General features: G+C 47.1%; 1 long non-coding RNA gene across 1 annotated transcript; it reads right to left on the minus strand.

Moving 5' to 3' along the window:
- Positions 1 to 5591: 5591 nt before the first annotated feature.
- LOC148820769 (uncharacterized) lies at positions 5592 to 8814 on the minus strand. The gene is made up of 2 exons (XR_016094125.1): positions 8642 to 8814; positions 5592 to 6019 (listed from the first exon to the last, which is right to left on the minus strand). It is a non-coding gene; the product is annotated as an uncharacterized LOC148820769 (long non-coding RNA).
- Positions 8815 to 12739: the final 3925 nt, after the last annotated feature.

Consider the following 12739-nt stretch of genomic DNA (forward strand, 5'->3'; position numbering starts at 1 on the left):
GTGGCAGAGACGCAGAGACAAAACACAGGGACAGAGAGTGTGTAAGAGAGTACCAGCCCTGATCAATTTTCACAGTAGGAGGCTTCCTAGATTGCACTTTGTTTATTGAGGCTGGATAAATCCCTGTAAATAAAACAAATGTAATAAGCTTTATCCTTACTTAAACAGGCATACCTAAAGCAAAATAAACATTCAAACAGAATTACAGCAGCTGCTTGTTTTTTTTTGCTAAAGCCAGCTTTAAATCCTGCAGAGAGGCTTTAAGAACAAGTTTTTATTGAACGTTTCCAAAAAATATATATATTTCTCTCTATATCTGTCTGACCAGGGAGATCCACACTCACAACACCTGTGCGGTCAGGGAGCCGTCGCTCTCATAAGCCGCTCAAACATCGCCCTCGACACAGTAACGGTGTACTACAGCTGCCATGCAGCGAGTATAGCTGGATTCTTTTAATAATCGTGATGTCAATAATGTGACCTTTGAAAGCGTCAAATTCAAAAATTCACGCCAATAATTAGTTCAGCTGTATCTACCGCCGCATTGATCGCTGGTAACCGGCGTACCTGGCTGAACTAGATGAGTATTCTCAGCAGTGTTTAGTTTTGCGCAGAAAAAAAGGGAAGCAAACTGGTTTTATCAGAGAGCTCCTGGGTAAACGCCCCGAGACGGTTAGAAATGAGAAGCAGATGTGTTTATTCATCTGCCAGCTTTTGTCTTCATCCACAGAAATTTAGCAACCTGTTCCCCGCAGAACCAAGACCGAGCTGCGCGCCCCCGTCTCGTCTAGCCCTCTGCGAGAACAGCCCGACAGCGGAGGGGTCAAACGGGCTGTTGACAGTGAACTTTCAACTAATCGTTTATTGTGTTTTTAAATCAGAATTAACTTATGTTTCTGAGTTTTTCAGTAACAAGAAAACAGCCGAAGAAGCGTATTTACGCTGTACTGTATTTATTCTGGTCTCAATTACACACCCCTGGTTCTCGAAGCAATAATAATAATAATTGCTTACACTTATATAGCGCTTTTCTGGACACTCCACTCTGAGTGTTTTACAGGTAATGGGGATCCCCTCCACCACCACCAGTGTGCAGCCCCACCTGGTACCTTCCCAATACCGTCAGTACAGTATCAGCCAAAGCTCTCCGAAAGCACGGGAAAAACATCACAGTACACACCACGGTACGGCAAACTCATGGATATTAGAATAGAAATAATTTGGAAGGCCGCAAAAACGGAAGGGTGTGACTTCTTCATTTTATAACGGTTTCGGTGGACTTTTTTGACGGAACGTGTGTTAAGGAGGCACTGAGATGCGCCTTCTGCTCCAGCGGAATTATTGATGGCCTCTCGATTTTAATGACAGTCAGGCGAGCGGGGCTCTCGCTCAGCGGGGGAGGGCGGGGCGAGGAGGGGGCGTGGCTGCCCCCGGACAGGGTCAGGGAGCGGAAGTCCCGCCCCTGACACGGCTCCTGTTCCTGGTGGCTGCAGGCGTGGATATCAAAGGAGGCCGCCATGTGTTCTCCATCCCCTTACCATATGGCACCCAGCAATGAAATCCCACCTCTGGGCCGCAACACATTATACCTCCCTGCCGGATAAATGGAAAAGAAACCCAAAACCCTGCAACCTGATCGCTGGCTGGGGCTGCTGGCCACCGATCTGTCCCTGGGGAGGGATCGCCAGCTTGGCCTTGGCAGCCTCATTAATACACCAGCTCCTCTGGGGGGGGGGTCAGCCTGGCCTTCCTTCATTTATCGGATCACGTGGAAACCCTGGTGCGTCTGCGGTAAGGTGACTTCTTTCCTTTCTTTCGGCTCTGCAGTCAAAGAAAGGACCCACTGGTGCTGGACTGGAAACACCTCTCCACATCCCTGTGACAACTGGTCTCACTCACTGTGTTTGTACCCCCAGGTCCTAAGTGTTTGTTCAATGACCGAGATTTCACCCCCGTTGGGAGGTAGAGACTCTCGTGTTTGTGATGTTGAAGGGAGGTCAGATCTGCATGTGATGTTGGGCATTGATGAGTGTAGCGTGGATCGTGGGAGATTAACCCTCTATCTCCCATTCGCAGTTGTGCCAAAAGATGAGGGTATTGGAGAAGTTTGAGTAGGTAGCTGGGTCAGCATGCATGCAAAGGAACAGCTTAAGGGTAACCTGTCTAGCTACAGGAACACCAGATTTTGGGGATTCATGAGCATTTCGAAGTGAGGAGACTGGGAGCTCAATAACGGGTACCGTCTGGGATGCCACTTTGACCATGACACCTTACACACTTCTGCAAATAATCCTCCACAAACACACCCCAGTGGCTTATTCTTATACAATACAAACACTGATTATGATCAGTACTGATACTACTATACTGATGCTACAGTGTTAGAGCTGTGCACAGGGAGACACACACACAGGCTCAGACAATCGCATTCCAAGTCGCACACACACAGGGCTCTAGCTATTACCAATAACCGTCCCAGGGGAAGCATTGACACAGGAGGTCAGAGGTCAGTCTGGCATACGACTGGCAATCAATGGCTGAAGTCATCAGATAACAAGCCTGGCGCTTGTAAGGAGAGTCTTTTAATCAGTTAACGAACTCCTTCTGCTTTTTCCCCAGGCCGTATGAAATGAGATAATAGATGACGAAATCCGCAGGAGACCACAGTGCGGCGAGGCAAACTCTTGAAAGCCTCTCAACGGCAGATTGACATCTGTGATCAGACATTACAGCATCAAGGTCAGTGTTGCTGTTTTTCTCCAACTGCTCCTCTCTGTCGTGTTTAAGTTAAACTCGTGGAACAGACCACAGAACATGGACGTTCTGTTGTGTGGTTTAATTTGAACAAATTAGCTTCGTTCTCCCTTCACCTGGGATGGGAGTGTAAATTTTTACACGATGCATGACATTAACTTTAACAGAATGGAACATTGCCATGTTTCGATTTAGTTTTTTTGCATTGCATTCAGCTTCATTCATTCCGAGTTGGCTCTGATACTCAATTCTGAGCAGATAGATAAGCCTGCTCCAGACAGGATATTTTTCCACTGAATGTGAAATGCAGCTCAGAAACTATGGCTAAGTAAGGCTGAGTCACTCACCCTTGGAAAGGTTGTGCTTGAGCTGGAGAAAACAGGCAAAATGAGTTCCAGCCACGATATTTCTCTTTGTCTTTGCACGTACAGAGGTGGGGGAGTCAATTGATGACAAGTGACTAAACCTAAGTTTTAATTCTTCTCTGTTCCTGTAAGATTACATGGACAAGCAAAACAAAAGGCTATCTATGTGAAGTTTGTATGTTCCCTCCATATCCATACATCCATTGTCTAACCTCTTTATCTCATGCATGGTTGTGAGGGACCTGCAGTCTATCCCAGCAAGCAACAGGTACAAGGCAGGATACACCCTGGACAGGACACCGGTCCATCACAGGGCACACACACTCCCACCAGGGCCAACTTTCCCAGAAGCCAATTAACGTTTTCATTCCAGCTGAGCTTAATGACCTCACTGAAGCCTTAATTGAACGAATTAGAGGCTTGACAGTAACATTTCCAAGTTTTTGTTTTTCAACTCAAGAGTTTGGGCTTTGATTTTAATCAAGAAATGCATTAGTGAAAGGGCTTACCACTAGCAGATCTGAAATCGGAACACAGTCACACAGCTCAAATGAATCCTGTTATTAAGTCAATTACAGATTCAATGGTGTAACTGCCAAATTGTCTGGAACAAAAACAGACAGGCACGGTACGTGGGTTTCCTGGATCAAGATTGGAAACCCCTGCCCTAATCAAATGGGTGAGGTAGCATTTCACTCCTGCAACTGATCTGATGTAGTGGGGCTCCTGCCACAGATGGGGTTCTCTCCCCACACAGGCGGGGCTGCGCGTCAGGGCCAGATGCAGTGGGTCCCCCAGTATGTGTATGTGAAACTCCTTGGGATGCTATTGCCAGGTGTGAGTTACCCCCCCAAACGCTTCTGTTTTTATCTGCTACAATAGTGTGCATCACGGCTGTGGAACCAAGCAATGTCATTCTGTAGTGAGTGGATAAATCCAGCTGAGCTACTGCTGCAGTGGGAGCACAAATTGGTCACTTCTACAGGATGTGGCTCATAGTCTGGGAGGAACCACAATGTGCTGGGGCCTTGTTTTAACTTCTATTCACACATGAGCTGCGTGAGCCTGCCTCCTACGCTCCCTCTGCCTGCTGCATAGGAAAGCGGAGAACAATTATTAGTGCATTTATGCAGATGTCTTTGTCCGCGACACCTTCAGTAAAATAATAACAACTTCACTTGGTAATAGCGGTGTCTCACAGATGACCGGGTGATGCAGAAGGGTGGTACGGAGGTCAGGAGGCTGGAGAATCATCGTAGCCACTGAACGGGCAACGAGACTCGCTGCAGAGCGTGATCCGACTAAGCAAAAAGCGAGTCATGACTCTGGCTTGAGAACCGACTGAAAAAACCTGACTTTGTGGAGCGTGTTGCTTGTAGGTAGGTGTCCAGGTGTTCAGTTCTTCTGACAATCTGTACATTTCGAGGCAGATAAGGTGTAGGAAGTAGGTACCGGTTGCAAAAACAAAGTATGAGACCAACTAACAGCGCGGACTGGGCAGCCAGCCTACCTGGGTGAATTCACCTTATTATTTTTACCCCAAGGTAGCATGGTGGCACAGTGGTTAGTACAGTGTTCACGTGGGTTTCCTCAGGTGTCCTCTTGGGAAACCTAACTGGCAGGTCAATAGGCTCCTGGGGAAATTGGCCCTGGTGTTAGTGTGTATGAGTGTGTGTCTGTCTGTGCCCTGCAATGGACTGGGCACAGTCCATTGCACACTGGTGTCCCACCCAGGATGCATTCTGCCTTGCACCCGTTGCTTGCTGGGATAGGCTCTGGCTCTCACGCGACCCTCTACTGGGTAAAGTGGTAAGAAAATGGATGGATTTCTGCACCTTGGTTATGCTGTGTTTGTGCTGTGCTTTGCCTGTGATTTTCTTTTTAGACTCTTCCTTACTGCATTGGACCTTGACGAAAATTTCTAAGGAATGTTCGTTACGAGACCCTCAGGTCTCTAACACTCAAACGAGGAAAATGACCCACATGGTCTCCTCTCACTCGCTGACCTTCTTATGCTCTTATGTTGCAGTGCATCCTGGCTATCCCATGGGCCAGTGCAGTATAGCATGTCCTCAGGGAGACAACCAAGGCTGTATTAAAAGAGCCAAGACCTTTCAGTAAATCTGCTGAAGCAAATTACAAATGGAGCAGTCAGAGGCCTGGAGCCGGGGACTGTGTCAGTTGGACTGAAGGTCTCAGGCAGGACAAGGGAAGGTTCAAGAGTGTGCAGGCAGGTACCCAGGGTTCGAATGCCCTTGTAAAGTTCAAGTGTTTTTAAAACCTAATTCACTCTTCTCAAGGTTAAAACTGAAATTCTGACCTCGAACAGCCTCCTTGTATTTAAATAGGTCATACTGTTGAATAGAGGCAAAACACGTGCTGAGAAGAAAATGAGTGCAATGCATGTAAGAGAGTTTCATTTCCTACCGATCAGGGGATTACAGATCTGATTGATTTGGCTGCGTGATATCAATTTCAGAAGTACTGCAGTTCTGTTTAATGAATCATATTTTTAAAAAAGAGGAACCATACGGATACAGACACCCATGTAAACACTCAAAACTGTAGTCACTTAAAAAAAATGTGTCTGTGCAAAGCTGAATTTAGTTTCTGGTGGCTTTCAAATCCTACAGCACATGATCCGAGCTGCTTTTGGCTACAGTCCCTGTTATACATCACCTTGCACGATCCAGCACTGACTTTAGCCCTTGGCAGTCTGGTTAAGACTGTGTTGCACAGTACTGGAGTTTGCGTTTCTCATGTGACAGGCTCGGCATCTCGGCCTGATCTTGACAGCACAGTTGGAACAGTGTGCTACTGTTTTACACAGTAACATATTTTTTGTCATTGCAGCACGGCTCTGGATGCAGTCGTCTCTCTCCTGGCCCAATGCACAAAACCTAAAAAAAAGGTGTGAAAAAGAACAATTGTGATGATTCTGATGCAAAAATATCCAATCACGTTTTTAACAAGCTGCAGCATGTTGAGAACTCCGCTGCTCAAAACATCTCAAATGCAGGAGTATGCATCACCCGTTTCAGCTTCCTTGCACTGGCTCCCTGTGGATTTCAGAACAACAAACAAAATACTGCTTCTCCCATTTAAATGCTTAAATGGTTTGGCTCTAGACTTCACCAGTGAAGTTCCCTACACAGCTACATGTCACTCATGCTTTTTGAACTCTGGGATTCTTTCTCTTCCCAAAAGTAAGCTCCATACCTCAGAGACCCCAGCGGATCCTTTGAGAGCCTGGGGACACTGGCAGATCCTGAAGGATCCTGGGACACTCTGGGAGATCTTTCTGTATCTGTTGCACCAAGGCTGGGGACAGATCTCCCTGCCTGTACCGGATGACTAATCCCATCATGTGAGCGTGTCGAAAGAAATAATAGCTAATATTGCTTAAATAATATCCCATATTAACTAACAGTGCAGGGATCTTAAGCCTAAAGGTAGTAAACGGTAGTCTTTCTCACTTTCCATGCCCATTCGCATGTGATCTTCTGTCCTTTGGCCTGATTCATCGACACCTTTGACTTCAACGGGAATCGGATGTACAGTAAAGCAGCTTTGCTGCTGACTCTGCCGACTCTGTCTCCTCCGTCGCGAACAGAGAAGATCTCAAGGGAGCCTGATCCACGAATTCAGCCTCCGGAGAGTTACTGGCCTGCTTCGAAATCAGGGGAGCGACACAGGCAGATACTGAAAGAACGATGTGGGACTGGAATCAGGAGGCATTTCTTTACACAAAGAGCCCAGCTGGATGTGCTTCTGGAGGTGGCCCTCTGGGGCAACTTTGAGACACAGCCGAATGAGTTAGTAGGCTTATTCACCAATATAAAAGCCAACCAAACCAAAACAACATCAACCAGACAAATCAGATGGGTCAAAATGCACTTGTTTACCTTTCTGCTGCCATTTGTGCTCTTACTCAGCTACGTAATCCAGTAGCCGTAACAGATTCATTTTCCATGTAACATTGCTCCTGAAATGAGCCTTAAACGATGAGAGTAAGAGAGAGAAGCAGTGTTCAGTGTTATGCCAGCGTCAGTGCACTCTCCCACCCCCCTCAACACCACTTGGGCTTCAGAGCAGCGTACGCTCTTAAACTGTTTTCTCAGACATGCAGTCACAGAAAGAGAGAGCAACAAGCGCTTTCTTAGTTCAGGTTATCACACACAGGGGGGGAGGGGGGCAACAGCGTAGTTCTGCCTCAGTGGGCAGAAAGATACCCTTGACTGCAATGGGGTTTTGAATAAGAATAGAATCCGAACCAGGAGCCAAAGAAGTGCCAAACACACAATAGGGGGACTCAACACAGGTTTTGAAAACTGGAAACAATGGTTTGAGCACACTGCTGCTCCAGTATCCCACCACAGCTGTTGTTTAATTGATAGGCTGAGGCCGCTGTGGAAAACTACTGTTACAAATTGAGACCAGATTGGGGGATATTTCCGTCCACATCCGCGCCTGTGCTTCTCCCTTTCACAGCTGGAAGTTGTGAGGCTTGTTGCTAAAAACAAAAGCAATAGTTGTAAGTTTAGAACTGGGATTAATGGAAAAGTATTCACAATTGCATATTCCATTGTTAACCGGAACACCATGGAAGGCAAAGGCCTAAGCAAATAATTTGTAGGAAATAACAGTTAGGCCATCGCAAGATAGGAGATCGTCATGCCTCATCTGTTTCAAGCCCTGGCTGAGTGTCTCCCCAATGCGGGGTTTAGGAAAACTCTCAATATCTCTCTAAAGCGATCCAAGATCCGAACCACCGCCACAGCTCTCCCTGCTGCCTTCGGGCCACAATGCGGTAGGTCCGCTCTGGCTGTCGAAAAAGCACAGTGAGGGGATCAGGCAGCTCGGTTTCGGTTCGCCATGGACGCCGCGGGTGTGTAGCGGCTAACCGTGAGCGGCAGCCAGCTGGGGAGCTCCGACTTCCCGAGCCTCTCCGCAGGCACGAACGGGCTGTTCCGCTCGGCTTGAGCGCCGCGAGCCGTCCCCGATTTCCGGCGCTGCTCGCCACCCGCGCCCCCGGCTTTGATCTCTCGAGCTCTGGAAGGGGCCGGTCCCAGCAGCGCTCTTTTTCATGACAGCCTGCTCCTCTGCGGTTAAGCGGTTGTCATATCTGGTTTACTCAGGATTCGCAAACGAAGATTTAAAAAAAAAAAAGACTTATGCACAACATCAGTTTTTACTTTGCCTTCCCACCCCCAGCTAACCCGTGATGAGTGTTATGACTTTTGACTGGCTCTCAGAGATCGAGTCCAAATTGATCTCGGCATGTCCTGGTTCCCATTTTCTCTTTTCTAAACGCAACTCCTCCTAAGTACATTTTCACAAAGTGGCGGGGGTTGTACGCACTCTCTAGATATGTTCAGTATTCATTTGGGCGCTCCTTCACACAGTCGCCTCCCCCCGTCGAAAACTGCAGACTGTTAAATGTGATTTACTAGAGGCCTTTCTAAGGCGATTTTCGTTACTCGTTATTTTAATTATTTTTTGTGTGTTTTTATTTGACTTACCAGCAGCCCCATGATGTAATTGCGGTGCACGAACTTGCACACAGCTGTGCAAACACCAGACACAGCTACAGAGTGCGCGAAGTCGACCAAAACTAATGGAGAACTCGGGCCAGATTCCGCCAAGAAACCCGAGGCGCCCGTCCTGGCCGGAACAGTTTTCACGTTCTAGTTCTGAGTACCTTGGAAAGGCTCTGGCATTTTAAGACCCGGATCATATGCAGCACAACTAGGTCAGAGGAGGTATTGCTACACAGCTACTCCACGTCTTCAGCTGCGCCGCTGAACTCGTGGCACGAATGAACGATACCCCTATCTGAAAGGGCGCGTTTCCACTGACTCAGCCCGAGCGCCTTTTCCACTTCGCCTCTCATGTGGATCACGGGCCCCCCGACTCCCCATTCCCTGCCCACACAGGGAGGGAGAAAGCCACGCCGATCCACTGCAGATACATCGTAACAGCGCAGAAAACTAGCCAGGGAACACTTTTTTTTCTCTTCTTACATTGCGTCGGAGCAAAAACGAGGGTGTGATATTTTTTTTTTTGGGGGGGGACAAATATGAGTTTCCATCCTCTTTTACCGCGCTGTGCTGAGGCTGTCGGTTATTTCGCCCTGAGGACAAAGCCCGTGAAAGCCCTTGACCGCTGTTTGTAAGGTCTCGTTTATGCCAGATCTCAGACTTGAGAACTTCTGATAAGAGCGCCACCCAAATCAAATCAATGAAGCGGTTAGCGTTGCTGGATGCTGCTATGAGTCCAGGGCTCAATTCCAGATGGGGGGGTGCTTTCTGTGTGGAGTTTGCATGTTCTTTCCGTTCTCCAGTGGGATTTTTCCGGTTTCTCAAGACTCTGAGATTTGAGGTTGCTTGTGTTAAGCAACCTATTGAAGGATATGGCTGGGTAGCCCCCCCCAAACAGCTCACACGTCGTTCTGTCAGATCGTGCCTTCTTTCATTCAAGTCTTAAATGTATCGTGTAGCCTGGTTGGTGATCAGGATTGTGTGTGTTTTTTTGTGGGATAATGCTTTGTTTATATAACAGCAGAATTTGTTATGTTGAGATGTTGTAACTATTTATCACCATTCTTCCAAAACACATAACTGATGCACAGATCTTCATAGTAACCCAAACTCTGATGCTAACCCTACTCTTAAATCTTATCCTAACGATAATAACAGTCATAATCTCCAAGTATTCTATAACATGGGCTTCACAAATATTCTGAATGTTTATGCATTTCTAATGATGGCTAAGAGGGACAGTGAATGTTGGTCTGGGCTCAGATAAAGAGTAGAAATTCTTAAAACTGCAGGGAATGAGTTAAGACTTGCACTGCCCTGGGGAATGTGTGAGGTGGGCTTGCATTTTGCAGTATTCTTCATCCAGCTCACAGTTAATATAAATTGCATGTAATTACATGATTATGATAAAGTGGAGGCAATAGCCTACCATTTCCTCTGTGTAACAGCATTATCCAGTGCCCAAAGTGTATCTTGCCCCGAATCTGACATCTGTTTACAGAGAGCCTGTCTCTGCCACAGCTTGTTAAGGCAGACCGTAAACAGACTGCGTGTCGTAAGAGGGTCTTTGGAAAGTGAAGCAGGTTCTGTCAGGGGTCAATGTTGGCTGTGAGTCACTGAGACACAAGGGGACTCTAGACTGGCACACTCGCAGCACCACGAGAGAGGCTTAAACAGGAGTGGGCGGTATAACCGGTGTTGACGGTATACCGGTAGAAACATGTGCCACGATATGGATTTGGCTACAACGTTTATACCGCCAGAGAATGGATTTTGATGTTGACGTAGATTGCGCCACCTCTGCATCGTCGCAAAACGGGGTTTGGGAATTTTTACTATTGACCCGTGGTAGTTTAAATTCTGCCGTTTTTTAGCTCCAATTATATAATTCTGAAAATGTGCATCTTGCTGATATTGGGAAATCTGACTGATTGCTCTTCGGTGGTTCAGACGTCCGGTTTATCTGAGGTCATTGCGGCCAATAAGAACATGCGGGCGTCCTCTTCCCTGTTCGGTGAAAACAAACGCGCGTGTTCGGTGTGCCCGTCTGCAAACACAAATACGCGGAGAAATGGAGAATACTAAAATACTAAAGGAACAACACAGCAGCTTACCAGCAGTTAATAATAACCCAATAGTTAACTCCGGGCAATAAAAACTTACTTTCCAAGTCTTGTACTCCTTTTAAAGCATGTTCTATAGAAATTATGAGAAAAAATTCTGTATTTGGACGGTAACGCTGTCTGATATATAGCGTTACCGTCCAAAATTAAAATTATACCGTGATATAAAGTTTAGGTCATATCGCCTAGTCCTAGGCTACAACCAGCAGAACCATCCATCCCATTTGTTTGCTAGCATTTCATCAATGCTAGGATCTCATCCAGCAGTGTGGACTTTGCTTCTGCTTGTTCCTTTATATATATATACAGTATATGTAGAAATACATATACACACTGACATCCTACCAGCGTTGCAGAACGTATTGTAAAGTGTCTTTTCATCTGTGGGCATCAGACACCTGTGTGGAAACAGCTCATTGTTCTTAATCTTGTTAGTGTCACTGTAGAACATTTTGAGCCCCTTCCAAATGGGCTCTGGACACCTCCCGGCTTTGAGATTGGCTTGCAGGAACACGCTGAGCAGATGGGGGAATATATCACCCTGCAGCTCACAACTGGCAGCCCAGTAAAGCTCAGCAGGTGTGAGCCTGGTCAGTACCTGGATGGGAGACTCCTGGGAAAGCTAAGGTTGCTGCTGGAAGAGGTGTTAGTGGGGCCAGCAGGGGGCACTCACCCTGCGGTCCATGTGGGTCCTAATGCCCCAGTATAGTGACGGATATGCTATACTGTAACAAAAGGTGCCGTCCTTCAGATGAGATGTAAAACCGAGATCCTGACTCTCTGTGGTCATTAAAAATCCCAGGGCATTTTTTGAAAAGAGTTGAGGTTTTACTCCCAGTGTCTTGGCCAAATTTCCCCCTGGCCTTTACCAATCACGGCCTCCTAATAATCCCCATCTCTGAACTGGCTTCATCACTCTGTTCTCCTCCCCACTGATAGCTGGTGTGTGGTGAGCATTCTGGCGCACTATGGCTGCCGTCGCATCATCCAGGTGGGGCTGCACATTGGTGGTGGTGGAGGGAAGTCCCCATTCCCTGTAAAGCGCTTTGAGTGGAGTGTCCAGAAGAGTGCTATATAAATTGTAAGGAACTGATATTAGTAATAATAATTGTGAAGCCACTGTGAAGCATTTGGTCGAGGAAGTTAGTAGACTGAGAATCAGTTGAAAGGCCTTGTTCACTTCTAATCAGGTACTGGTAGTGAATATCTCTTAGGGTCCTATCAGAGCTCCAGGAGCGAACGTGTCATTGACAGGGCAGCCCAACAGTCATTTCTAATCCTTAATTTAAATCCCGACACACTGAATTGAGTTTGGAGGTAAGACAGGGTTCTGAAGCCTCCAGTTCTGGATCAGAGGAGCGCGGTCAGTAAGCCAGGAACAGGGCAGGTGGGTCTGGATAACAGGAATCCTCACGATTCCATCTTTGATGTGATCCCTGGGTATCAGCTCGTTAGGATTGATCCCCGATTTTTTAATCTGGAAACCTACTGGATGAAAAGGCATCTCCGCTGCAGTTTGCCCGGTGGTTGTGCTCTGCAGGGATCTAGCTGGACAAAAGCCACGTCAGAAGGAGCCTTTCCCAGAAACACTAACTGGGCAGGTCTCTTTTGAGTGAAGGAGAACAAACGTGAAGCACATTGTTTAGCTGCCAGCCGTGTGAAGCACTCACAATGCACCTTGCTCTGCACTGTCTTGTGTTGCGTTTGACCTTGTTGTAATCGTGAGGTGTGGTGTTGTGCTGGAGTATCGCCGGGGCCCTGAATCCCTGGGAAACAGCCCCTTAATGACAGCATGTCTGCTGTACAGCTCAGGAAATAAGAGATGCGGATACAAAGAATGTTCTGCTTCGCTTACAGATGTCGGTCCTGAAGCTTCTGTGTCCAAAACTGCGAATCCTACCCCTGCGTCCGTTATCTTCATATACACCAGACACACAGCTGAGACAGGAAGCTGGGA

Source organism: Atractosteus spatula, chromosome 14, assembly GCF_055471065.1.
Source record: "Atractosteus spatula isolate fAtrSpa1 chromosome 14, fAtrSpa1.hap1, whole genome shotgun sequence".
Classification (NCBI taxonomy): domain Eukaryota; kingdom Metazoa; phylum Chordata; class Actinopteri; order Semionotiformes; family Lepisosteidae; genus Atractosteus; species Atractosteus spatula.